The 27,665-nt window shown below is 38.9% G+C and overlaps 1 protein-coding gene across 1 annotated transcript in view; it reads left to right on the forward strand.

Annotated features, from left to right (window-relative positions):
- The first annotated feature begins 25,638 nt into the window (after nucleotides 1-25,638).
- tnn (tenascin N) overlaps nucleotides 25,639-27,665 on the forward strand; it is a 60,028-nt gene continuing 58,001 nt past the window's right edge. Inside the window, exon 1 of the mRNA XM_047367018.1 lies at nucleotides 25,639-25,796. The gene's annotated coding sequence lies outside the window, so the exon portion shown is untranslated. The remainder of the gene's footprint in view (nucleotides 25,797-27,665) is intronic.

Below are 27,665 nucleotides of genomic sequence, written 5' to 3' on the forward strand. Positions count from 1 at the left end.
GAGGAAGGCCTTCAGGAAGGTAAAAATAATCACTGAGATATCTAAAACAGAAAAGGAGCTCTGACCTGCCAGGATTTGCAGTTCTGAAAATTATGATAAATGTCAAACTATTAACTTCTGCCAGCAGAAATTAACCTTTGTCTTTATAGGTTAAAAATGATTCACTGCTGCCTTTTTCAGTCACGTCTTCAACAGCTTAATAGCAGTAAACACACTTTTATTATTTCTAAATGAAGCAAAATCAAAGCCAGTTCCCAGTTAAATTGGGAATGTTCATTTAAGAGTATTTACAGTTTGGCAAATGCATGTCTGATAACCACGTTGGCTAACTGTGTTAGACTTTGATCAGTTCTATAGAGGAATTTGTGGATTTTATGTTGTGTTCTCAGGGATCAGATGGGCATTTACAGGCTTTACAAGAGATCTCAGGACTTGGGAGAATGAAAAACAAAGCCACACAATGTTGTACTAGTGTGCTTCTGAGGCAAATGGACATTACTCAGAGAGACAAGAGAGACAGGTGGCATCATCCATAAAACTGACAGGAGTCAAGTGAGCAACGTCAACCAATGACACAATGCTGCTGTACTAAAACAACTGGGAATGCTGTATACATATGAGAACTGCAGGAACACATAGAAGAGTAAACGCAAACACAAGATGAACAAATTTCTTACACTCTTGTTAGAGATGTTTTAACACAAAGTAATAGTGTGGATATTATTCTTTCCAATCAAAACAATGCATTAAATATAATTACACTGCTCAAAAAATAAAGGGAACACTCAAATAACACATCCTAGATCTGAATGAATGAAATATTCTCATTGAATACTTTGTTCTGTACAAAGCTGAATGTGCTGACAACAAAATAACACACAAAAATCATCAATGGAAATCAAATTTATTAACCAATGGAGGCCTGTATTTGGAGTCACACACAAAATTAAAGTGGAAAAACCCACTACAGGCTGATCCAACTTTGATGTAATGTCCTTAAAACAAGTCAAAATGAGGCTCAGTATTGTGTGTGGCCTCCACGTGTCTGTATGACCTCCCTACAACACCTGGGCATGCTCCTGATGAGACGGCGGATGGTCTCCTGAGGGATCTCCTCCCAGACCTGGACTAAAGCATCCGCCAACTCCTGGACAGTCTGTGGTGCAACGTGACGTTGGTGGATGGAGCGAGACATGATGTCCCAGATGTACTCAATCGGATTCAGGTCTGTGGAACGGGCGGGCCAGTCCATAGCTTCAATGTCTTCATCTTACAGGAACTGCTGACACACTCCAGCCACATGAGGTCTAGCATTGTCCTGCATTAGGAGGAACCCAGGGCCAACCGCACCAGCATATGGTCTCACAAGGGGTCTGAGGATCTCATCTCAGTACCTAATGGCAGTCAGGCTACCTCTGGCGAGCACATGGAGGGCCATGCGGGCCTCCAGAGAAATGCCACCCCACACCATTACTGACCCACTGCCAAACCGGTCATGCTGAAGGACGTTGCAGGCAGCAGATCGCTCTCCACGGTGTCTCCAGACTCTGTCACGTCTGTCACCTGTGCTCAGTGTGAACCTGCTTTCATCTGTGAAGAGCACAGGGCGCCAGTGGCGAATTTACCAATCCTGTTGTTCTCTGGCAAATGCCAAGCGTCCTGCACGGTGTTGGGCTGTGAGCACAACCCCCATTTATGGACATTGGGCCCTCATACCATCCTCATGGAGTCGGTTTCTAACCGTTTGTGCAGACACATGCACATTTGTGGCCTGCTGGAGGTCATTTTGCAGGGCTCTGGCAGTGCTCCTCCTGTTCCTCCTTGCACAAAGGCGGAGGTAGCGGTCCTGCTGCTGGGTTGTTGCTCTCCTACGGCCTCCTCCACGTCTCTTGGTGTACTGGCCTGTCTCCTGGTAGCGCCTCCAGGCTCTGGACACTACGCTGACAGACACAGCAAACCTTCTTGCCACAGCTTGCATTGATGTGCCATCCTGGATGAGATGCACTACCTGAGCCACTTGTGTGGGTTGTAGAGTCCGTCTCATGCTACCACGAGTGTGAAAGCACCACCAACATTCAAAAGTGACCAAAACATCAGCCAGAAAGCATAGCTACTGAGAAGTGGTCTGTGGTCCCCACCTGCAGAACCACTCCTTTATTGAGTGTCTTGCTAATCGCCAAAGATTTCCCCCTGTTGTCTATTCCATTTGCACAACAGCAGTGAAATTGATTGTCAATCAGTGTTGCTTCCTAAGTGGACAGTTTGATTTCACAGAAGTTTGATTTATTTGGAGTTATATTGTGTTGTTTAAGTGTTCCCTTTATTTTTTTGAAGTGTATTTATTGCAGCAGCCAAAGGGTTTGTAAATAGGATCAATGAGAAGTGCACTAAATATTTAGTCCTAACATTGTTTATTGTTGGATGAAAGACTCACATTCTCATTTGCTCACATCTAAAATAAGGAAGAACTCCACCACATCTACAGAGTAACCCGCTAGGTTCTCTGATGTCAGTCAACAATATTGTCTGTAACAGCGATTTATTCATTCTTTCACCCACCCCAAACATGCTGATTAAAGCAAATAAGGATCCCTTGGATGATCAAACAATGGTCTGATTTACTCAATACCACATGAAGATGAAAATGTGACAGGAACAGATGTCTTTGTATTTTCTTGTGGCTGAAGTGTTTGAAGACAAGGGAAGTGGTTTAATTTGCTGCTGGCATCTCACAGCTTTCTTATCTTAATGCCTCACTGATGAAATGTAAGATAGATGGGGGCAAACACACACAGTCAAGCTATTAAATTCATGGTTACAAATGTCTGTATCTTCCCATTTGGCATTTTAATGGCTGCTTCTCAGCTTGTAAACAATAAACAAAATGTTCATTGTGGGTGGGCATTCACACTTCTGACCTTGACATGTTTACACCTGAACCTCTAATCATAAATCATATATAGCCCTAGCTTATATTAGCAGTGAAATATGTGGAAATAAAACAGACGAATTATACCTTAGATAATTTCAGAATTACATGCCTCTTTTTTAGTTCAAATATTTGATATGAATCACAGCCAGCTGGAAAAACAAAAATGTTTCTTTTATTTTTGCACAGTAAAGAAATTCAGTAATGTCTATGATTGTAAAGGGGTGGAATCACATTCCATTTTAGCAAGAAAGCATTATAGTTGTTATCCATATGTTTGTGAAATGTTTAAGTACTGTTTGCATACAGGTCCTTCTCAAAATATTAGCATATTGTGATAAAGTTCATTATTTTCCATAATGTCATGATTAAAATTTAACATTCATATATTTTAGATTTATTGCAAACTAACTGAAATATTTCAGGTCTTTTATTGTCTTAATACGGATGATTTTGGCATACAGCTCATGAAAACCCCAAATTCCTATCTCACAAAATTAGCATATTTCATCCGACCAATAAAAGAAAAGTGTTTTTTTTTATACAAAAACGTCAACCTTCAAATAATCATGTACAGTTATGCACTCAATACTTGGTCGGGAATCCTTTGGCAGAAATGACTGCTTCAATGCGGCGTGGCATGGAGGCAATCAGCCTGTGGCACTGCTGAGGTCTTATGGAGGCCCAGGATGCTTCGATAGCGGCCTTTAGCTCATCCAGAGTGTTGGGTCTTGAGTCTCTCAACGTTCTCTTCACAATATCCCACAGATTCTCTATGGGGTTCAGGTCAGGAGAGTTGGCAGGCCAATTGAGCACAGTGATACCATGGTCAGTAAACCATTTACCAGTGGTTTTGGCACTGTGAGCAGGTGCCAGGCCATGCTGAAAAATGAAATCTTTATCTCCATAAAGCTTTTCAGCAGATGGAAGCATGAAGTTCTCCAAAATCTCCTGATAGCTAGCTGCATTGACCCTGCCCTTGATAAAACACAGTGGACCAACACCAGCAGCTGACACGGCACCCCAGACCATCACTGACTGTGGGTACCTGACACTGGACTTCTGGCATTTTGGCATTTCCTTCTCCCCAGTCTTCCTCCAGACTCTGGCACCTTGATTTCCGAATGACATGCAGAATTTGCTTTCATCCGAAAAAAGTACTTTGGACCACTGAGCAACAGTCCAGTGCTGCTTCTCTGTAGCCCAGGTCAGGCGCTTCTGCCGCTGTTTCTGGTTCAAAAGTGGCTTGACCTGGGGAATGCGGCACCTGTAGCCCATTTCCTGCACACGCCTGTGCACGGTGGCTCTGGATGTTTCTACTCCAGTCTCAGTCCACTGCTTCCGCAGGTCCCCCAAGGTCTGGAATCGGCCCTTCTCCACAATCTTCCTCAGGGTCCGGTCACCTCTTCTCGTTGTGCAGCGTTTTCTGCCACACTTTTTCCTTCCCACAGTCTTCCCACTGAGGTGCCTTGATACAGCATTCTGGGAACAGCCAATTCGTTCAGAAATTTCTTTCTGTGTCTTACCCTCTTGCTTGAGGGTGTCAATAGTGGCCTTCTGGACAGCAGTCAGGTCGGCAGTCTTACCCATGATTGGGGTTTTGAGTGATGAACCAGGCTGGGAGTTTTAAAGGCCTCAGGAAGCTTTTGCAGGTGTTTAGAGTTAACTCGTTGATTCAGATGATTAGGTTCATAGCTCGTTTAGAAACCCTTTTAATGATATGCTAATTTTGTGAGATAGGAATTTAGGGTTTTCATGAGCTGTATGCCAAAATCATCCGTATTAAGACAATAAAAGACCTGAAATATTTCAGTTAGTGTGCAATGAATCTAAAATATATGAATGTTAAATTTTCATCATTACATTATGGAAAATAATGAACTTTATCACAATATGCTAATATTTTGAGAAGGACCTGTATTTCAGTTTGCTTTTGTTTGTTACAGTAGTTTCTTTTAGTACATCAACACAGGAGATAACCACTGGTTTTCCCACAGTTACTATGTTTTTCTTATCATCTGATTGGCAGATTGATCATCTGTGGGACTTTTTGTTATGTTATGGGTAACTGTGTTTTTTGCACGGATTATAAAGGTTTTTAAATTTTCAACAACTTTAAATACTTGAGGGTAGTGTTTATTTCCAATTCTGTATGTGTGTAAACATTTTTTATAAGTCACTTCTTATCCCTAGACAAAACAGATTTATCTACATGGTTATTGGGGGTTTATACATTGACTGGGAGTCTAACCTAAAGGATATTGTGCCATTCTGGCAGAGCAATCTCTCGTACCAGTTCATTCTGACTTTATATGTTGAGTATCATTTGGTTGAAAATTGGGTATGAACAACCATGTAAATCTTACCTTGGTTTAAAAGACGATGTAAAATTTAGTGAACCTGAATTATAAACTACTCAGAGCACAATAAGAAATAACACAAGTTGACAAGTTGGACAGGACATTATATGCACTGCAACGAGTTTGTGCCTGGTCCATCAGTCTCATTCTTTGTGTCCTTGGGTAAGCCATTTCATCTGCCTGGTGGCACTGATTGTATAGCGGCCCCACGTCTGTCAGTCTGCTCCAGGGCAGCTGTGGCTACAATGTAACCTACCACTGTCAGTGTGTTGATGTGTGTTTTAATGGGAGGATGACTGACTGTTGTGTAGAAAACATTTAATCCTAGTTACAAAACAATGGAATCAAGTCAAGTTGGTATTTCAGTTTTGTACAAAGGTTTTTATTTATGTAAACTCAGCCGATTGTATTACACCACTGACTTTGCAGCAATCCCTCCTCCTGAATGAGCATGTGCGACAGTGGAGAGCTGATTACCTCGAGTTGTTAACTTTGCAGCAATCCCTCATAATCAGTATGCATGTAGCGACAGTGGAGAGGAGAACTCTCCTTTAATTGGAAGAAACCTCCAGCAGAGTCTGGCTCTGTGTGTTGGAAACACAGCAGAAAATATCAGTTATGCATAATATCCCCATTAGAGTAGGCATGCCCACAGTCAGTATAAAACAAAAGTATACCCCTATGAAATTCTAGGGTTTTACACATTATGCACAAATCTATGGATTGCTGAGTTGTGTGTAATTATTCCTAAACTTTTCCTTTCCATTTTTGCTTCATGTTTAAATGAGCTATATATTTCACATGTTAAAAACCTAGAACTGACACAGGCTGTACTTTCTTTTTACCATGACTATAGATACCTATATGTAGAGTTCCTATCTCATCTTTGTCTCCGGTTAGTCCAAGTTTCAAACTGTGCCATTCACAAACAACATAGAAGACAAAAATAAGAGGGGGTCCTTGCAAGGTCAATCTGATGGATCATTATAATTTTATATGCCTCAGCAACATTAATTACAATTTATTTGTAACTCTTTACACAAGCATATCTGATCAGAGGATTGTGGTCTAAGAAGTCAAAGAGTTATAGTTATTGTGATCCCATCACTGTATGGCCCCTAGTTATGAGTCTTATCACACTCAGATGTGTGTCATAACCTGCATACATGCCATAAAGTGAAAAAGTCTGCCTTTAACCCCTGGGGGAATGCTTGGCATTCCTGAGTTATGGAAGAAAGGGCCCGACATGTCGGTTAGGGCAAGACCTTCTGCTAAATGAGCTGTGTCTGGAAAGTAGTTGCAAAGAGTGGAAGGATTTGACACACTGATGTGCCAGTGATTCATCATGCCAGCTAGACTGCAAATTCTATGCACTGTGGCATCGGACTGAGTGACATATTCCCAAAATTAGTTTTTCTTTTCCCATCTGGAGACAGGATTTAATGCTATTTCAAAGCAAACACAGGAGCTTACCTCTATTTTGTTTGTTTCAGCTGTGTGTATGTACTAGGTGCTGGCAGATTTAAAAACAAACCATTCACTGCTTATTATACTGTCCCCCTTGTTTTTTTCTAAAGCTTGTATGTCCGCTGCACAAACTTGTGAATGTCTTATTAAAAGCACCTTTATATGCTGTAACATCTGCTCAGTTCTTTTCATTAGTCAGAAAAAGAACCTTTGCTTGATACATCCGGTTCAGAATAATGGGTCGGTTGAAGGCTTGAATGCTGTGGCTCCATTACTGACATTTATGACATCTCAAAGAGAGAGAGGTATTTATTTTACACCGAAACATTTTTTCCTACTTACACGTGACACTGTATGCATTTATTCATTGTGTCACAGAATTAGGGAAGTTTTAAATTGAACAGCTTTATTTGTAAAGATCTGGCTTTTTCTTGACAATGAGATGTTTCAATTAGTTTCTTATATGTTTAAAAACAGCCATATGATACGTAGTTTTTTGTTTTTTTAAGAAAGGCTAATGTATGGTCTCATTTTATGTTCATAGCCACACCCTTGTGACAGGATGGGGACTTTGTACATTTCAAATAAACTGTGCTCCAAGAATGACCTGGTCCTATATCTTGGTGGAACATCTAGTGTGGTTTTGAAACATGTACTACTGTACACTGTGACTTTCATTATTTTTGAGTTTCAGATCATGACACTTGTTTTTTTCTTTATATATTTCAGTGGTTTACCTTTTAGCTATTTCATCTAACTGTGCAAAATTTTAATTGTTGATTATTTTAAACTGCACAATGATACACTTTTACCACACACCTAGTTCAGCTCTAAGCAATACATTTCAGCCCGTAGGATGAGAAGGGTCATATTTTGGGTCTGGTTTTCCATTTAGTCCTGAACGTTTGGCATGCAAGAAGCAGTCACATGGGTTTGAACTGTTGCTGGAATGACAGAATCAACTGTATTATCTATAGCTAATGTAGATACTACAATTGATTCTGCAAAGTTACTTTTTACACCTTGTGTAACAAATGTCTTTGCAGTGTTGAAGCTACATCTTGCTGACTGTTCCCAAGACTATGTTTTGACATTAATTAGCCAATAGCCAGATTCTAAATGTATACATAAAAACAGAACACAATGCAAATCTAAACAAACAGCTAAATATCTCCATTTTTACATCCTTACAAATGTTTGGTGATAGTGCAGCTGCTTTCAGACGCAGATAAGAAAGAAGGAAAAAGTGTAGAACATTTGCCTTTGACTGGGTCTTCAACTGGAAAGTTTGCAGCCTGCTGCATCCTCTGCTCAGACCTGATGAGGCAAAGTTGGTAGGCAATTATTCACAAAAATAAAATGTAGATGTTCCATGTTTATTCTATAACCTTACTCTAACCTTTTTGCTTAAGCCCTAAGTTAATTACCCATTGCTTAGATCACTTTGTTCAGAGTAGAAATTGTAAAAGAAAAAGAAAATTCTATCTTTAATTTAAATAATTGATTAAACAAAATCACAACAAACATTTAAATGCAGACTGTGATACTACACTGCTCAAAAAAATAAAGGGAACACTCAAATAACACACCTAGATCTGAAAGAAAGAAATATTCTCATTGAATACTTTGTTCTGTACAAAGTTGAATGTTTTGACAACAAAATCCCACAAAAATAATCAATGGAAATCAGATTTATCAACCAATGGAGGCATGTATTTGGAGACACACACAAAATTAAAGTGAAAAACCCACTACAGGCTGATCCAACTTTGATGTAACATCCTTAAAACTCCTGAACAGTCTGTGGTGCAATGTGACGTTGGTGGATGGAGCGAGACATGATGTCCCAGATGTGCTCAATTGGATTCAGGTCTGGGGAACAGGCGGGCCAGTCCATAGCTTCAGTGTCTTCATCTTGCAGGAACTGCTAACACACTCCAGCCACATGAGGTCTAGCATTGTCCTGCATTAGGAGGAACCCAGGGCCAACCGCACCAGCATATGGTCTCACAAGGGGTCTGAGGATCTCATCTCGGTACCTAATGGCAGTCAGGCTACCTCTGGCGAGCACATGGAGGGCCATGCAGCCCTCCATAGAATTGCCACCCCACACCATTACTGACCCACTGCCAAACCGTCATGCTGAAGGATGTTGCAGGCAGCAGATCGCTCTCCACGGTGTCTCCACACTCTGTCACGTCTGTCACATGTGCTCAGTGTGAACCTGCTTTCATCTGTGAAGAGCACAGGGCGCCAGTGGCGAATTTGCCAATCCTGGTGTTCTCTGGCAAATGCCAAGCGTCCTGCACGGGGTTGGGCTGTGAGCACAACCCCCATTTGTGGACGTCAGGCCCTCATACCATCCTCATGGAGTCGGTTTCTAACTGTTTGTGCAGACACATGCACATTTGTGGCCTGCTGGAGGTCATTTTGCAGGGCTCTAGCAGTGCTCCTCCTGTTCCTCCTTGAACAAAGGCTGAGGTAGCGGTCCTGCTGCTGGGTTGTTGCCCTCCTACGGTCTGATCCACGTCTCCTGATGTACTGGTCTGTCTCCTGGTAGCGCCTCCAGGTTCTGGACACTACGCTGACAGACACAGCAAACCTTCTTGTCACAGCTTGCATTGATGTGCCATCCTGGATGAGATGCACTACCTGAGCCACTTGTGTGGGTGGTAGAGTCCGTCTCATGCTACCACGAGTGTGAAAGCACCACCGATATCCAAAAGTGACCAAAACATCAGGCAGAAAGCATAGGTACTGAGAAGTGGTCTGTGGTCCCCACCTGCAGAACCACTCCTTTATTGAGTGTGTCTTGCTAATCGCCAAATATTTCCCCCTGTTGTCTATTCCATTTGCGCAACAGCATGTGAAATTGATTGTCAATCAGTGTTGCTTCCTAAGTGGACAGTTTGATTTCACAGAAGTTTGTTTTACTTGGAGTTATATTGTGTTGTTTAAGTATTCCCTTTATTTTTGAGCAGTGTATATGCCCAGGTATTTTTTATTTATTTTTATATTAATTGTTTTTTTTTAAGATATTTTTTCGGCACTAGTGGCCTTTATTTTTGACAGTAGGTAGACAGAAAAGAGGGATAGAGAGAGGGAGAGACATTCGGCAAATGTCATCAAGTCTGGGACTCAAACCCAGGACAGCTGCTTCAAGGACTGGAGCCTCTGTATATGGTCGCACGCTTAACCCCTACACCATCAGCACCACACCCATGCCCTGGTATTTTTTAAATTAACTTCAAGAATAAAGAAATGGACATCCCTCAACAAGTTTTATGTGTTTTCACAAGTAAATAGACAAAGTTAATGGTTGAGGGGAAACGGTAAATAGTCAAAGAAAACAGATGCTACAATTGTTCTGGGAGAAACTTTTGCTTAGCATGCTGTAGCCATCCTCATGTTGGTCCTTTTAATTTTATCACCATTAATGTTCTGTCCTCACCACCTTTTGGCATTGGCATTACAGTGTCTTCAGTTCAAGGTCGAAGAGACCATGTCATTAACTGTTCAGTTTTTTAACTTGAGACTTGAGATTCATCATAATTGCAAATAGAATTGAAACATTCTCTCATTGCCTGAGTCTAATATAGTTAGATTAAAAAAAAGCTTTTCGACACCGACATGAACAAACTGACTTGTGACAGAGTACTCAAATTCACTAGTACATAGGAACAACCTCTGAGATCTCATTCCAGAAGAGGGCATTCCATGGAACAGCTTCAATACTGCTTAGACACTTCAAGCTCTCAGGCTTTATTTCTGTCTCTAGTATCATTCTTGCTTGGAAGACAGACTATCAGCTTCATACTAACAAACACAGTATCGTACTGTGATATGACCTCGACTTGTTTTGAGGTTTCTTAATATGCTACATCACATTCCCTAATGCTTAACAGAACGACCATCTTTTTACAACGGCCTATCTGTCTCAAATTAAGCATTGCTGTCTCAACTGGCCTCTTTCTCAAGTCTTCTTTAGTGTTTTTTGATATTTTTATAAATTTAATTTCTTAAAACACCAAAAAATAAATTCCCTCTACTTTTTATTTAGATACTAAAGTATTTTTTAAGGCAAACAAAGACAACATTAGTTTGAGATCTAAAGTAGAATAAAAATTATTTTGTTAAGGCCAAAACAGTGAGCACTGGGGTTGTGGGGTTCAAAGCCATCTGTCATTACACTTAGTTAAAGGACCACCAATGTTCTCGGAAGTGCAGTTTGCAGGCTTTGAAAACAAATCTTTCTCAAAGAAAATGGATCCGGAGAGGAAACTGAAATAGTTTCCTTTTTATTTCTGCTCTAGGATATGCACATTTATGCTCCATTTATGTGTAAGTGTTTAGTTTGTACTAAAACGACAGAAACAGTGTAATTTAAAACACTCATGTGGCCAAAAGAACAAGAGCACTTGCTGTGCACCAGAGAACCTTGTCTTTTTGCTGTTGCAGACCGTAAAAGCTTGGCCTAATAAGCCACGGTCAAATAAGCCATACAAAAACTCTATAAATGATTGGTAAAAAAAAAATGCAACAATTACTAGAGGATTTCTCTAGATGGAATTTACATAATTCATACTATTTTGTTATGTCCATGACTAATTATGTTGTTCATTTGGTATTGGTTTTTGCCAAAAACCTATGAAAGAATTATCTTGTATTAATTCTCTTCTCCCACCTCCTTTCTATGGCTAAAAGAAGAACCTAAGGAGAATCTTTAAGATTAAAATACAAGGTTGGTGCTAGGTTGGAGGGTTACATCAGCTGATATTTACTGCATAAAGTTATGTTTATTGTCTGTATGAAGAAATAGTTGTTTTTCAAAGTAGTCTTATATGCAACAATAAATTTAATCTATAATTGTCTTTAAAAGTTCTAGAATATTTACATTCAGCTATTGTTTACTTCTCTGTGATAAAAGTGTTCTACTTAGTCCTTATTACTTCCAATTAGGTTTGGTTCAAATCTGTATTTCACCAATGGACAAAACCTGGACTGAATAAAGACATCTTTTTATGCATTTATTCATATATTTATTCATTTTAAAATTTTATTAACATGTGAATTTGTGGCAGCATGCCTCCATCAACACTCCACGACATTAATGTCTAATACGTAGGTTTGCAACAATACATCTAGCTGACGAGATGAGAGCATAAATGAAAGAATACACAACATTGTGTTTACAATAACTAGACTAGATTTTAGCATTTTAGTAATATCTTTAGAAAATCTAAAGGTTCCAATGTCTTGTTGTCAAAAATGACAATTCTTCAAATCACAAACTGTGTTTTAAAGAATTTGTAATCAGTGTAGAATATTTAGGTTGGGGTGCATGTATTAAGTTTTTTCTGATCATGATTATGTTTTCCAGGCATTGCTTTAGTTCATTCCTTTAGGTTTACTTTCTTATTGTGTTTATGTTGCATTTTAATTTTGTTACTTTTGGAAGATTTTCCTTTGGTTGGATTGTGTCCTTGAATTTCTGTTTAGTTCCAGTCATGTTTTAGTTTCCACTCCCTGCTACTGTCAGACTATAATCAGCTTTATTTGGTCCACCTGCTCCATGCCCATCACTCTCACTGTTTCCACCTGTGCCAGGCCCTATATTTACTCTTCTGTTCTGTTTACTCCTTGCTGGAGAACACTGTTCATGCCAATTTACAGAATGACTGTTTGATGTAACTTTGTCCTGTTTAAAGGTTTTAGATTGTGAACCAAACATGAGAGAAATGTAGTCCTGTTAAACCCTTGTCACAAACCTAGGAATGCACAACACTCATTGCAAGGTGAACAAGCAAGAGCATAGAAGACAAGCTCTAAATGAAAATTCACACACAAGATAATCAATATTCAATTTTAGTGTTTTTATCTTAATGTCAGTTCAATTAAACTATGTTTTATTTAAAGTGCTTTATTAATAGGTTTGTTCATATGTTAAACAATCTTTTCAATCTGTACTGATTACCTTTATTAGAATACAGCCACAATTTTGGATTACTCTAGGTAAAATGAGGTCTTGCAACAAAAACTTTCTGAGTTCGAGTCCTGGCTTTTCTGTTCAGACTTTAAAGGTTCTCCAACTGCATGCATGGTGTTTTTACAAGTACTCAGGGAACCTTCCTTTGCTGCAAAAGCATGCATGTTAGGATATTTGGCCAGTCTAAATTGCCATTAGGTGAAAATGTATGCATGCATGGTTGCTGCAAGGACTAAGTGGATATATGAAATGGATGGATTCCAGTGTAAAGCTGATCTGCAGACCAGTATTATTTGGCCTTTAAAATCAACATAGTAACTGGTCGCTAATCTTCAAAGTTAAAATTATTAGTCTGACACATCAGGGTAATTAAGCTTTAGATATGAATCACATTCTACACATCCAAGTACACTTGCTACCGTAGGAAACGTTTACCTCAAAATCTACAGTTTACACCAGGCCCCTCTAAATTAGCTCCCATTGTTTATTACTTCATTTTAACATGTTCAGTTCAGTTTCAGTTCAGTTTTATTGATATTTCAATTCAATTTAGTTTATTTATATAGCGCCAATTCACAACACATGTTGTCTCAAGGCACTTCAAAAAAGTCAAGTACATACATTCCAATTAATCCTAACCATGGAACAGTGCAGTCAGATTCAGTTATTTATTCAAATTGGATAAAAAGTTTTTCTATCCAAAGAAACCCAGCAGATTGCATTGAGTCAGTGACTTGTAGCAGTTACTCCTCCTGGATGAGCATGAAGAGACAGTGGACAGTCACTGGCGTTGACTTTGCAGCGATCCCTCATATTGAGCATGCATGCAGTGACCATGGCTACGGCTGGACGCTTTTGTTTGTTTGTTTGTCTTGCTGAAAATCACAGTTTTCTAGACTGTGGTCTGGTCTATGCACAGCATTTCACATTGGTTGTATGATGTGCTGTGCTACACATGCAAGTCTTAAGTTGCATTTTGACCACATTCTGCCTTGAAAACAGAAGTCCCATTATATTCACTTCAAACTAAAAGCTAGCAGTAATTTAAGAGCATTTGAGCCTAATCATGCTTTAGACCAACATTTACTTTACATATGTTCACTGTGTTATTTATATCTTTGATAGAGAGTATAAATCAAGTTGGGTATACTAACTGCAGAGATGACAGAAAATGTTCTGTACATACAAATCTGTGTTCACAAGTAGTTCTTATGTGCACAATGTGGAAACCATCATAGAAATCTGAGCACACAACCAAGGCTCTGAAGGAAACGCATTCAGCCATACCATCATATGGGATTAATTTGTTTCCTCCTAAATTACCTTAGTTTTATCTACACAGCTTTCTCTAATGTGATGTATTTTCCACTGAAGTTAAAAAGCTTTACTTTACATTGGAACAAAAACAAAAATAGCTCCAAGATGTTTGACAGTTGTAGACACATAGAATATGGTCCTGAAGTCTCCACTTGACCTTCTTACTTGGACAGGAGGTTTTTTTAATATGTAAAAATTACAAAACATTATGTATATTTACTTAAAACTTAATGAGAATGACATTTTTTGTCATATTTGAACTTTTTAATGTGTTAGACATATATAGATCACATAAAGGATCTTAAAGTTGTCATTTACTGTATGCTGCTCAAAACAGCCCTTCTTAAACAAGACTTCTCAAATCTGTGAGGAAACACAAAATCAGTCATGTCTCTACCACACTAAAACTTTGCAGGATTGAATATACCATATTCTTCAAAGTAAGCTTCTTTTATATTTACATTATGAAACCATTGAGGGTTTTTGTTTCCATTACTGAAGGGGGCGTTTAAGCCCACATACACAGGCAGGGGATATAAATGTTTGGTGGTTACCAAATGTATTTACACTAATGTGGTCAGCAGTCTTAGACAATCTGATGTATAGACTAAATGTTTTAGTGATGGCTGCTGAATTATTTCTAGCAAGAAAATGACATATTCAGTCACTTTAATGGGGTAGTTGGACATTTAGTCTTTGTATTGGTTTAGAGTTTTTATTTAATTTATTTAGCTGTTTGGGAAAAGCAGCATTCTGATATTCGCATTCTCGTAAAACGCTTTTTTCACACGTAGTTCATTTGTATTTGGCTTTCCTATATTTCCCTTTGATTTTGCACCTTAACCTGTTTGTTCAAGGCCAAAGCTCCTTCAAAGCTCAGTTTGCCCTTATTGACTTCAACTATAATATACTGATCACTGTTCACCCTATTACTGGTGTAGTATTGACAGTGTTAGCAACTTTCAATATGATAGCTGGAGTTGCAGTAAAGCAGTTTATTTTGATACCTTTTAACATTTAGCAAGCTGTATTTTTGAATTGTTTGCAGTTTAGCAACATTTTCATCAGATTAAATTTAAACTTTGGCTTTAGCAGGAACCTCCTCCCAAAGTGAAACTGGATTATTCCTGTGATCAATTGATTATTTTTCATCAGTTATCAACAGATGATGAATCAAGATGAATGTGATATCTAATTTGAAGACGACCACAGAAACATCTGCATATTTTGTTATTTCAAGAAAAGCCCTTACCCCCACATTATGCTTGTGCTACAAACAACCAACAGGGAATAAATGTTGGGGTCTGAAAAGGATTAACATCACTGCTAAATGCAAATTAGGCAATATTTTAGGTTAAAGAAAAATTGAGAAAGGTAGTTTGGTCCTTTTGTAACTCAGTAGGGCCAGAGATCCTGGTCTTTTTTCCTTGACCACTACAGTAAAAAAAAAATCATTAAAACAGTATAGGTCTCACGGCAACCTGTACAACTCTAAGAGCTATTTTTGCATTTGTTCTATTTAAACAAAAAGAAAATTCCTGTACTATTAGTGTTATTTTTCTTGGGCATGTTATGCATATATTGCCTGAAAGCGCCTTGGAAAAATTGGTAAAGCTTGGATTTTGGATTACCTTTGCATTTTAAAACATTGCTGAATTCTTTTGCATTTTTGGCCAAAGTTACTATGAGCCGCACTGGACAGTCTAAAGAGCCACTTGCGGCTCCCCAGATGCAGGTTGCAGACCCCTGGTAGGTAATCCAAAAGTATTCTTCAGGTCATTCTCACAATATTTGAAAGATTAAGGTGTCCTTATAAGGTGTAATAGTTGCTATTTGCTCTGCGAGTGACAATTTGTTTACATAGAAGAATGCTGAACCAAATTCACACAGCACCATGGGTTGTAAGAATAAGACAGGTAGCACCTTTTAAAAAAAACAAGTTAAGGAGGGACTTGGAGTAGAACTGCAAGATTTCAGAAAAGCCTGAGGCTAGGACACAGTTAAAGTCAACTTGGAACTGCTGTGAACCGTCAAGTGATGGGGTGACAGCCCCAGAATGACTGACTAATATAAGGGTTATCCGCCATTGCTCCTTGAGGGTAGACAGTCTGTGCGACCAGTCACTTGCTTGTTTTAAGGTAATACACACCAGGATCACCATGACATGTTGGCAAAATGATAAAAGTCCAGCTGGCTGTATTGGGCTGGATAGCACACTGTCTCTGGAGGTAAACAATCGATATTAGAGGTGTCTTGCTCCATTCTCAAAAGCATTGTCTTATTCACCCTATCTAAAACATTTTGCAAATGGGGTTAAAAATAAATACAGCAATATGGCGAACAAGGTCTGTGTTTTGTGAATTTCTATTCACCTAATACAAGGGCATTCATGAGAAAAAAACAACTATGAAAACCTTAATTCTTGCCATCTATTACAATGATAAATTATGTATGCTGTATAGAAACTATAGTAGAATACAAGGTAGCCAGTGGCTCAGTTAATGACATCTTTGGCATGTTATGGTTTGGCATAGATGGGGGTAAAAACAAGCTTTTATAGCTGATCTTAATGAGGAAAAATCTAAGGAAGTAAGCAAGGTTTATCTCTTGGCTTTGTTGAAAATAGCCTATTAAAAGGCATGCTTTGGACCTAATGTGATTTATGGGATTTCTTCACCACTTATATTCTACTGTGAAAGTGAAGCACTGTAAAATAAAAAGGAAGATGATGACTGAGATGATTAACAACATTTCCACATGACATTTAAAGATATGGGTATGTCTGCAAACATAGTATTCCCATTCCATGGCTGTATAGAATATACTTTGAGAACTATTTTGCCTATATATGTCAATGTCAATTTTATTTACATAGCACATTTAACAACAACTCTTAATGTTAACTAAAGTGCTTCACATAAAGGTAAATACAAATGATATAACTGCAGAAGACATACATAAAACCAAAACACCAACTTATCCAATAAAATAGAATTAAAAACTAATATATAGAAACATCTCAACCAAACTGCTTTGATGGACTCGCACTGAACTCTCTCTCTCTTTCTCTCTCTCCACTGCTCAAAAAAATAAAGGTAACACTCAAACAACACATCCTAGATCTGAATGAATGAAATATTCTCATTGAAAACTTTGTTCTGTAGAAAGTTGAAAATGCTGACCACAAAATCTCACAAAAATCATCAATGGAAATCAAATTTATTAACTAATGGAGGCCTGGATTTGGAGTCACGCACAAAATTAAAGTGGAAAAACAGACTATAGGCTGATCCAACTTTGATGTAATGTCCTTAAAACAAGTCAAAATGAGGCTCAGTATTGTGTGTGGCCTCCACGTGCCTGTATGACCTCCCTACAACGCCTGGGCATGCTCCTGATGAGATGGCGGACGGTCTCCTGAGGGATCTCCTCCCAGACCTGGACTAAAGCATTCGTCAACTCCTGGACAGTCTGTGGTGCAACGTGACGTTGGTGGATGGAGCGAGACATGATGTCCCAGATGTGCTCAATCGGATTTATGTCTGGGGAATGGGGGGGCCAGTCCATAGCTTCAATGTCTTCATCTTGCAGGAACTGCTGACACACTCCAGCACATGAGGTCTAGCATTGTCTTGCATTGGGAGGAACCTTGGGCCAACCGCAGCAGCATATGGTCTCACAAGGGGTCTGAGGATCTCATTTCGGTACCTAATGGCAGTCAGGCTACCTCTAGCGAGCACATGGAGAGCCGTGCGTCCCTCCAAAGAATTGCCACCCCACACCATTACTGATCCACTGCCAAACCGTCATGCTGAAGGATGTTGCAGGCAGCAGATCGCTCTCCACGGTGTCTCCAGACTCTGTCACATCTGTCTCAGTGTGAACCTGCTTTCATCTGTGAAGAGCACAGGGCGCCAGCGGCGAATTAGCCAATCCTGGTCTTCTCTGGCAAATGCCAAGCGTCCTGCACGGTGTTGGGCTGTGAGCACAACCCCCATTTGTGGACGTCTGGCCCTCATACCATCCTCTTGGAGTCAGTTTCTAACCGTCTCTGCAGACACATGCACATTTGTGGCCTGCCGGAGGTCATTTTGCAGGGCTCTGGCAGTGCTCCTCCTGTTCCTTCTTGCACAAAGGCGGAGATAGCAGTCCTGCTGCTGGGTTGTTGCCCTCCTACGGCCTCCTCCACATCTCCTGGTGTACTGGCCTGTCTCCTGGTAGCGCCTCCAGGCTCTGGACACTACGCTGACAGACACAGCAAACCTTCTTGCCACAGCTCACATTGATGTGCCATCCTGGATGAGCTGCACTACCTGAGCCACTTGTGTGGGTTGTAGAGTCCGTCTCATGCTACCACGAATGTGAAAGCACCACCGATATCCAAAAGTGACCAAAACATCAGGCAGAAAGCATAGGTACTGAGAAGTGGTCTGTGGTCCCCACCTGCAGAACCACTCCTTTATTGAGTGTGTCTTGCTAATCGCCAAATATTTCCCCCTGTTGTCTATTCCATTTGTGCAACAACATGTGAAATTGATTGTCTATCAGTGTTGCTTCCTAAGTGGACAGTTTGATTTCACAGAAGTTTGATTTATTTGGAGCTATATTGTGTTGTTTAAGTGTTCCATTTATTTTTTGAGCAGTGTATATATATATATATATATAAATATATATATATACACAGTATAGACCAAAGGTTTGGACACACCTTTACATTCAAAGAGTTGTCTTTATTTTCATGACTATGAATATTGTAGCTTCACACTGAAGGCATCAAAACTATGAATTAACACATGTGGAATTATATACTGAACAAAAAAGTGTGAAACAACTGAAAATATGTCTTATATTCTAGGTTCTTCAAAGTAGCCACCTTTTGCTTTGATTACTGCTCCGCACACTCTTGGTATTCTGTTGATGAGCTTCAAGAGGTAGTCACCTGAAATGGTTTTCACTTCACAGGTGTGCCTTGTCAGGTTTAATAAGTGTGATTTCAAGCCTTATAAATGGGATTGGGACCATCAGTTGTGTTGTGCAGGAGGTGGATACAGTACACAGCTGATAGTCCTACTGGATAGACTGTTAGAATTTATATTATGGCAAGAAAAAAGCAGCTAAGTAAAGAAATTCGAGTGGCCATCATTACATTAAAAAATGAAGGTCAGTCAGTCCGAACAATTGGGAAAACTTTGAAAGTGTCCCCAAGTGCAGTCGCAAAAACCATCAAGCGCTACAAAGAAACTGGCTCACATGAGGACCGCCCCAGGAAAGGAAGACCAAGAGTCACCTCTGCTGCGGACAATAAGTTCATCCGAGTCACCAGCCTCAGAAATCGCAGGTTAACAGCAGCTCAGATTAGAGAACAGGTCAATGCCACACAGAGTTCTAGCAGCAGACACATCTCTAGAACAACTGTTAAGAGGAGACAGTGTGAATCAGGCCTTCATGGTAAAATAGCTGCTAGGAAACCACTGCTGAGGACAGGCAACAAGCAGAAGAGACTTGTTTGGGCTAAAGAACACAAGGAATGGACATTAGATCCGTGGAAATCTGTGCTTTGGTCTGATGAGTCCAAGTTTGAGATCTTTGGTTCCAACCACCATGTATTTGTGCGGCGCAGAAGAGGTGAACAGATGGACTCTACATGCCTGGTTCCCACCGTGAAGCATGGAGGGGGAGGTGTGATGGTGTGGGGGTGCTTTGCTGGTGACACTGTTGGAAATCTATTCAAAATTGAAGGCATACTAAACCAGCATGGCTACCACAGCATCTTGCAGCGGCATGCTATTCCATCCGGTTTGCGTTTAGTTGGACTATCATTTATTTTTCAACAGGACAATGACCCCAAACACACCTCCAGGCTGCGTAAGGGCTATTTGACCAAGAAGAAGAGTGATGGGTTGCTGCACCAGATGACCTGGTCTCCACAGTCACCAGACCTGAACCCAATTGAGATGGTTTGGGGTGAGCTGGACCGCAGAGTGAAGGCAAAAGGGCCAACAAGTGCTAAGCATCTCTGGGAACTCCTTCAAGACTGTTGGAAAACCATTTCAGGTGACTACCTCTTGAAGCTCATCAACAGAATACCAAGAGTGTGCGGAGCAGCAATCAAAGCAAAAGTTGGCTACTTTGAAGAACCTAGAATATAACACATATTTTCAGTTGTTTCACACTTTTTTGTTCAGTATATAATTCCACATGTGTTAATTCATAGTTTTGATGCCTTTAGTGTGAAGCTACAATATTCATAGTCATGAAAATAAAGAAAACTCTTTGAATGAGAAGGTGTGTCCAAACCTTTGGTCTGTACTGTATATATATATTGCAGTTTTTTTTAAATCATTTTATTCTAACCTATTTATTGTTTTAACTGCTCTTATTCTATTAGTTATACTGTAAATGTTGTATTATATTGCCTATTTTATGTTTCTATGTTCTTGTACAGCATTTTGGTCACTTTGGGTGTGTAAAGCGTTTTATAAATAAAGTTTGATTGATTGATATATTGAGTCAATATATTGGCTTTTCCAGTTAAATGAAGTCATTTTGTTCCCATTTTGTATTGTCTTGTAATCCCATAGTTTTCCAAACCCCTTATATAAATTCATTTGTAATACAAACATAATTCTCACAAAAGGCCAAAGTAAGGTTATTAGCTAAATGGAAAATAGATTTGATTTTTATAAATCAGAAGAAACAATGAAGGCATTCAAAACATCAACAAAAAATCCTGATTATTATTAATGAAAATCCTAGAGTGGAGATGCAACTGTGAAGCCATCTACAAGAAGGGACATAGCAGACTGTACTTCTTGAGGAAGCTTAGGTCCTTTGGTGTTTGCAGCAAGATGCTGCATATCTTCTATAATCTGTTGTGGAGAGTGTGATCTCTTCTACCACCATCTGCTGGAGAAGCAGCATCAGAGCCAGGGACTTAAAAAAGCTCAACAAGCTGATAAAAAAGGCTGGTTCTGTTCTGGGGACTCCTCTGGAACCTCTGGAGATCATTGTGGAAAGATGGATTCTTCATAAAATGAAGAACATTATGGAGAACCCTGAGCATCCTCTTCATGAGACTGTCCTACAACAACAGAGTGTCTTCAGTCAGAGGCTTCTTCAGATCTGCTGTAAGACGGGGCGCTACAGGAGATCCTTCCTGCTCACAGCCATCAGCATCTACAATGGCTCTTTGAGGAAACCTTCATAATATGAGCTACAACAACATTTAATTTCCCTTTGGGATTAATAAAGTATTTTTGAATTGAATTGAATTGAATTAAAGCAACATCATTAAAAATATTCTGGTTAAATATGCAGATCAAACTACATGTGGAAGGGGAGAAGTACCTGACCTATTTTTGACACCCCAAGCAACAGGGGGAGTTGCATAAGCAGTGTAACTCCTTAGTCAGCAGTAATGTCTGTGCAGCAGTCTGCATTCAGTTTCCTTGGTAACCTACTGTCACATTGGCCAATGGATGATGGTGGTTTCCACTACTTTCATCACTACACTGGGTTTTAAGTCTGACATTTACTACAGCATCAGGGAATCTTGCAGCAGACCGACGGCTATGTTGTTTGGATGGAAGGATGTAGCTGCCAGCCCGCCATTACATCCAGCAAGATTTAAGCATATTACCACGGAGACTGTCAAAAACACAAGTAACATTTTCCTAGTTGGGGGTGCATACTGCTCATATACTTGCAGCTGTTTTTTTTTCATCCTGTTATGTAAAGCATGTATATTAGAGGGAGAAAACAATGGTGTTTTCTGGAGGTCAGCTCTAAGCTGTGTTTGACAAATGGCTCTGATGCCGAGCTTCAGACTCAAAGCACAATGAATTGTTTCCTAACCTTGCATGCTCAGCAGTCAACCATGCAGCCCCTCCTCCACAACAATCTGTCCACTATTCTCCGTCAGTCATTCAAAAACTAAAAAAGAGGCCAAAGGATCTATGGTAAACATGCGAGCAGCCATTCTGAAATAAGACGAGACTTCAAGGATAATCACTGTATTGGTGCTTGTTTTTAGAACACAGGAAATTGCAAGCCCTGAGCCATAACCAATCCTGTTAATCAGATTTTAAATAAGAAAAAATACGTTGTACAAGAAACTGTCATAGCAAATATAACTTAGCAGCTTCTTTTTCAGTTTTTAAATCTGATTCAAGGTATTGTCATCATAAAGTTAAGGATTATTTTCATTGGCATGTTTAATATAAACTGAAACACACTAAATAGTTGAGTGTCTGTTTTTTTAATCAGAAAAGGTCTGAGTCCTGAGGTACTTTAAAAAGAACTGTGTTTTTCTATCTTTTAATGAGTATTCTAAGGCAGTAGACAATAACATAAACTAACATATGCAAATAAATCCAATCAACACATGCTTGTTATACACAGGCTAAATCAATGGGATTAGCCAGAAGGATTTCAGAAACCGCTTTGACCTTTATGTGTGCCCTGGTTTGCATTTTGATGTTGGAAAACAAAAAAAGACCACTTTTATTCCACAAACAGAATTTCACCCTGAGAAAAGAACAGGAATGAATAAAGAAAGTAAATCAAAAGGTGTGTGTGGGCTCTTCTAATAACATCTGAAAGTTTGTCTTCTGCCCAGGAGGGGAAGGAAGCTGAGTGCAGACATGCATCACTTTAAAAAAAAACATAATATAAAATTCACTCTGCTGAGAAGAGTTCTGTTACATCTGTATGGGGTACATTTTCCCAGCATGGGGCAAAACCAACACACACAATAGGAAACATTCACATTTTTCTCTCGAAATAGAGACGTGCATGACGTAGTTTCTCATCGTCCCACGGAGCACTGTAAATGGCATTTCCTACCACACAGCATGTCATCTTTACATTGCTTATTCTTCAAGTGCAGTGTTACTGAAAGTGTTTTATTGCTAGTAATACCAACATTTCTGTCAGGTTAAAGGAAAAAAAGTAAAGTAAAACCAAAAACGGTTAAAATATTATACGACATTTTAGACTGTAGCATGTTTTTATTTAGTAAACAATATATAATGTAAATTGCTTTTTTGTAAAAATAGCAGTAACTCACTAGTTACACTAGCCCAGTAGCTATTGTCATTTTATTGACAATATGATGTTGAACTAGCGTACAATAGGGCACAAATACTGTATTGTACAGTAGTAACATGTTACTACTCAAAAAAACAACAACAAAACATTTACTGGCTTATTGCTGAATAATATAAGAATGTTTTTAGGTGATGTAAAAAATTAAAGAACCTATAACTTGGTCGCAAAGCAAAACCATAATGCTAACAATGATAAACTAATACAAAAAGATATGTTAAAAAGAAAAAGTAAATAGCTACACATGATAAGCAGACAGAACTGATTAAATTAAATGGGCTTAGTGTTTTTCCATAAAAAGCAATTATATGTTGCTACATAAAATGATAGTAGGGTTCAACAATCTTTAACACATTTCTTTGCTAAATGACATTTAACATGTTTTTTTTGTTTTTTGCAAATTTATGCAAATTTTAGTCATAAAAACACAATAAAGATAAAGTACACTAAATAGTCAACAACTCATCATTCAGAATCACCTTTTAAACCTACATAATGTGTGTCCACCCCTACAAAGTAAATAAAATAGTTGTTTTGTGATATTGTCTGACGCAAATTTCATAAAAATTACTAGAGTGGACGTAGCTTGAAACCCATATATGCAGGACAACACGCAGAATACCTAAAACAATCAGTACCAGTTAGATTTAGGTGGATGTGGGTGCCAGGACAACCGCCAGTTTTGGTGTCTTACACTCAGAAGTTTATTTATTTTGCAAACTACAATTCACTTTTTTTAGGCCTTATGGAAATAGATTTTTTTAGAATTTATATATTTTTTGTCCTTTGTGAAACAGTTCCTCATGAACACAACATCATTTCTATAAATGTATAATACAGTAATTTCACAGTACTTATTTTAAAAAGTTTGATGTTAAAAACACAACAACAAAAAAACTATATCGGGTCATAATGTCTATGGCTAAAACTTCTCTTTAAGTGTTTTTCCACCGAAGGAACTCTTGAACCGGTTTGGTCCACGTGCCTTGGAACTGTGGAGTTTTGTTGAGTACTTGTGTTTCCACCAGTTTTGGCAACCAAGCATGACTCAACAGTGGCCGTTTCACAACATGATAGCGAGACAGTGGAGCATTGCTGAGCTGTGCGCAATGTTCCTTTTAATGCAAAAAGAGAGCGTCCGTACACTACAATTAATACGGGAAAGGAGACCGCGACTCCATGCAAAAACAATGGTACAATGTTTTCAGTAGTATATATTCAGCATCTGCAAGTGAAACAGAAAGGAGTAGTTATACAATGTGTCTTTAGTGTGTTTTTATATAAATAATGTTTATAAGGTAGGTTCTTCGTCCTTGCCGGCGCACTTGTTGCTTCTATTGTCTGCTGCTTCGACCCGCCCATAGGTGAGGTTACGGTTTGCGCAAAAGAATCAAGTATTCCGCGGTGCCTGAGCTGAACCAGAGTTCGGACTCTGGAACCGCTTTTCGTTGTTGGAAACACGGGTCACCGGTTTGAAATCATGTTCGAGAACTGGAACGGGCTCCGTACTGCGTTGGTGGACAAGGAGTATTTAAGGGGTCACACCTACAGTCTCAGCTCATACCTCAAAAAATCCCAGTGTTCCCTATCTGTCCCCATAGGAATGTCAAAACTTCCTTATGTAGAGTATTTAAAGCCAGGCCACCCTACATACTTATACTTTACATTTAACTTGTTCTTTAAGGGAACCATTAAAAAAAATCTTTGCATTTGTGCTCATCTTCTGAAGGGGTAAGATTTATAATTTGGTGGTTTTTCTGTCAGCTTGAAGGATTTAGCTGTGATGTGTCTTCAGAGGGCGCTCGGTGGTGGCCATTTCCACTAGAATAATGCGAGACACATTTTTAAAGAGAAAAAAATTTAAATCAAGTTAAAGTCTTTTGTTTTTTTGGTTTTGTTTACTCATCAGAAGAGCCGTGGATTCACCAAAATGATCATTATCATCGTTCTCAAGAAGCCATTGATGAAGAAAGATTTATTCCAGGATGTACAGCTGGTGCTCTTCTGTTGTCTCTATCTCTAACACAGCCTGTATGTCTGCCATTCCCTTTGAATGTGCTTTTGAATGTGTATTCATTGTGCTCTGTTTTGCCATAAGGGATAAATTCTGTCAAAAATAATTATTCCCCAGAGGAGTGTTTTACCCTGAACTAAATCTGTGTTTGTCTTGGCTTCAACCCCACTGCTTTCAACCAGATCTTTATTCAGTTACTGCTACAGAGATTAAGTTTAAGTCATCATGCTTTGTTTGGTTACTGCAATTAAACATTCACAGTATTAATTGGAAAAGGAGTTATGAGCATTGAGAACCAATGTACAAAGAGTGTTTAGGTCAAGAGCCATTATCTTCAAGATAAAAAAAAATAAGTAGTCAATTACCCCTCCTGCTCCTGAGGTCCTTCATCCTCCTTATTCAGCAGTGTAGAGAGGAGCAGAGACACTCCCAAACTGACTACCCATTGGCCTACAGAGAGAGAGAAAGAGAGAGAGAGACTGGAAGTGTAGGGATCTTTGAATAAGTAGCTCTGGCCTGTCAACAGGTGGCAGAGGCAGAGTTGGTTAGTGACATTCAGACCTTCAGAGAAAAGAGACAAACGAAAGATAAAGGAGGAAAAAACGTAGCAATCCTGGGGTAAGTCAACAGAATTTTTTATTGTTCATCTTTACGATCAATAAACTTTTTATTATAAAAAAAAATACACTTTTGACAGAATAGGCTGTAAATGTGTGACAATTTCAAAAGGCCCATTTCCAGATTTTGCACAGTTAAATCACATTTATTGTACTGAATCTCTTTGCAGTCTTATTTGGCTGTGTAAAATCTCATTTATACTACTTATCTGCAGCACTGCTTATAGGCCTTTAGTCATCTTTGCAGCAGTTTTTCACCTTTTACTAATGCCTTTTTTTCTACATTCTCACAACAAACTCGGTTCAGATTGTTTCTGTGATTTAAATGAGGTAGTCTCCACTTCTGGGTCGAAGTTTTAAGGTTGTTTCAATACGTTCCAAAGGCTAATGCTGTTTTTGAGTTTGTTAGGCATGAATGACTATTATATTCCGGAGAAAACCCTGGAAACCTTGATTAAACAATAATAAATATAGATAAATGCCAGTTTGATTTGTTGTAAAAAAGTAACATAAAACCACACAGAGTATTTTGTGACCGGGTTATATAAATTAAGATGGTTAATTTCCCAGCAGGCAGAGCAGCTTTCAATTGCGATTAAAAGCATGCTAAAACCATCATCCGTGCCTCCTATATATTAATTAAATAGTTCCAATATATTGTAGATAATCATGTTTTGTTTGTCAATAAAGCTGACAGCAATAATTTTTCCTTCATGATAAAAACCTAACTAAATACAATAACGTTTTTGCTGGTGAGATAGATATCCTTAACAGGCTGTTGATCCAGTAGATTTTCTATTCAAAGCTACTGTGCTGGCTCGGGGAAACAGAGGAGCGCTCTTAAAATGAGCTGCAGATGTGGGCCCTCAGTTGTGCAGAATGATGCAGAGGAGGAGGCAAAGAGAGAAAGACCCGCAACCCTTATTTGATAGCTCATAAGAAGTGTTGTCATGGAAACATCAAAACTCTTACAGAGAGGATATTTTCATTTGTCTTCACTGACTGAATCTGTCCTTTTGAAAAACATCAAAAATGAATACATCTCTAGTCTCATCGGCTTTCTTATTACAATCTCAGTAGTTTTATTGACAACCCTGTTGAGGGAGTGGAGTTACAATATTTTAAAATAAGGTCCATGTCGAGGTCTACTTGTGGTCTGTGCGGGTAACAAGAAGCAAACAGGATCATGAAGATATTATCTCCATTTACAGATGATAATTGAGCTCAGCTGCATTTTACATTTTACTTTCCATGTTTAGTTTGCAAGCTACAGATTGGATAGGAAAGGAAAGAAAAATAAAAGGCAATGAATGGAAATGTGGCTCTGAAACCACACATGCATATAATGCATCACTGTTGTCTAAAGAGGATTGTTTCAATGTGCACAAGCTAAGTTCTACTCATGTATTTTTGTGTCTGTGTTCCCTAACATTGCCTTTTCCATTTTGTCTTGATAAAACTAAAAACTTTAACTCTATTGTTTTTACTAATAAGAATCTGAAAAGTGTGGTGAGCATTTGTATGCAGCCCCTTTACTCTGATGACCGTAAATAAAATGCATTGCTGCCAACTGCCTATAAATATAAAAAAGATCAGTAAAGTCCACCTGTGTGTAGTTTAATCTAGTGTAGATACTGATTTTTTGTGAAGGCCTCAGAGGTTTGTTAGAAAACATTAGTGAACAAGCAAAGTCCAAACCTAAATATTATTAGAAACACGTTGCAAGACTTCAAAATTCATGTTCAAAGATATGTCGAGTCTTACAGAAATTGAGCTACTGTGCAAAGACGAATGGGCAAAGATTTTTGTCTCTAGATGGGTAAAGCTGGTAGAGTCATGGTCCAAAGAAATGTGCAGCAGTAATTACATC

The sequence above is a fragment of the Girardinichthys multiradiatus genome, chromosome 6 (assembly GCF_021462225.1).
Source record: "Girardinichthys multiradiatus isolate DD_20200921_A chromosome 6, DD_fGirMul_XY1, whole genome shotgun sequence".
NCBI classification, from domain to species: domain Eukaryota; kingdom Metazoa; phylum Chordata; class Actinopteri; order Cyprinodontiformes; family Goodeidae; genus Girardinichthys; species Girardinichthys multiradiatus.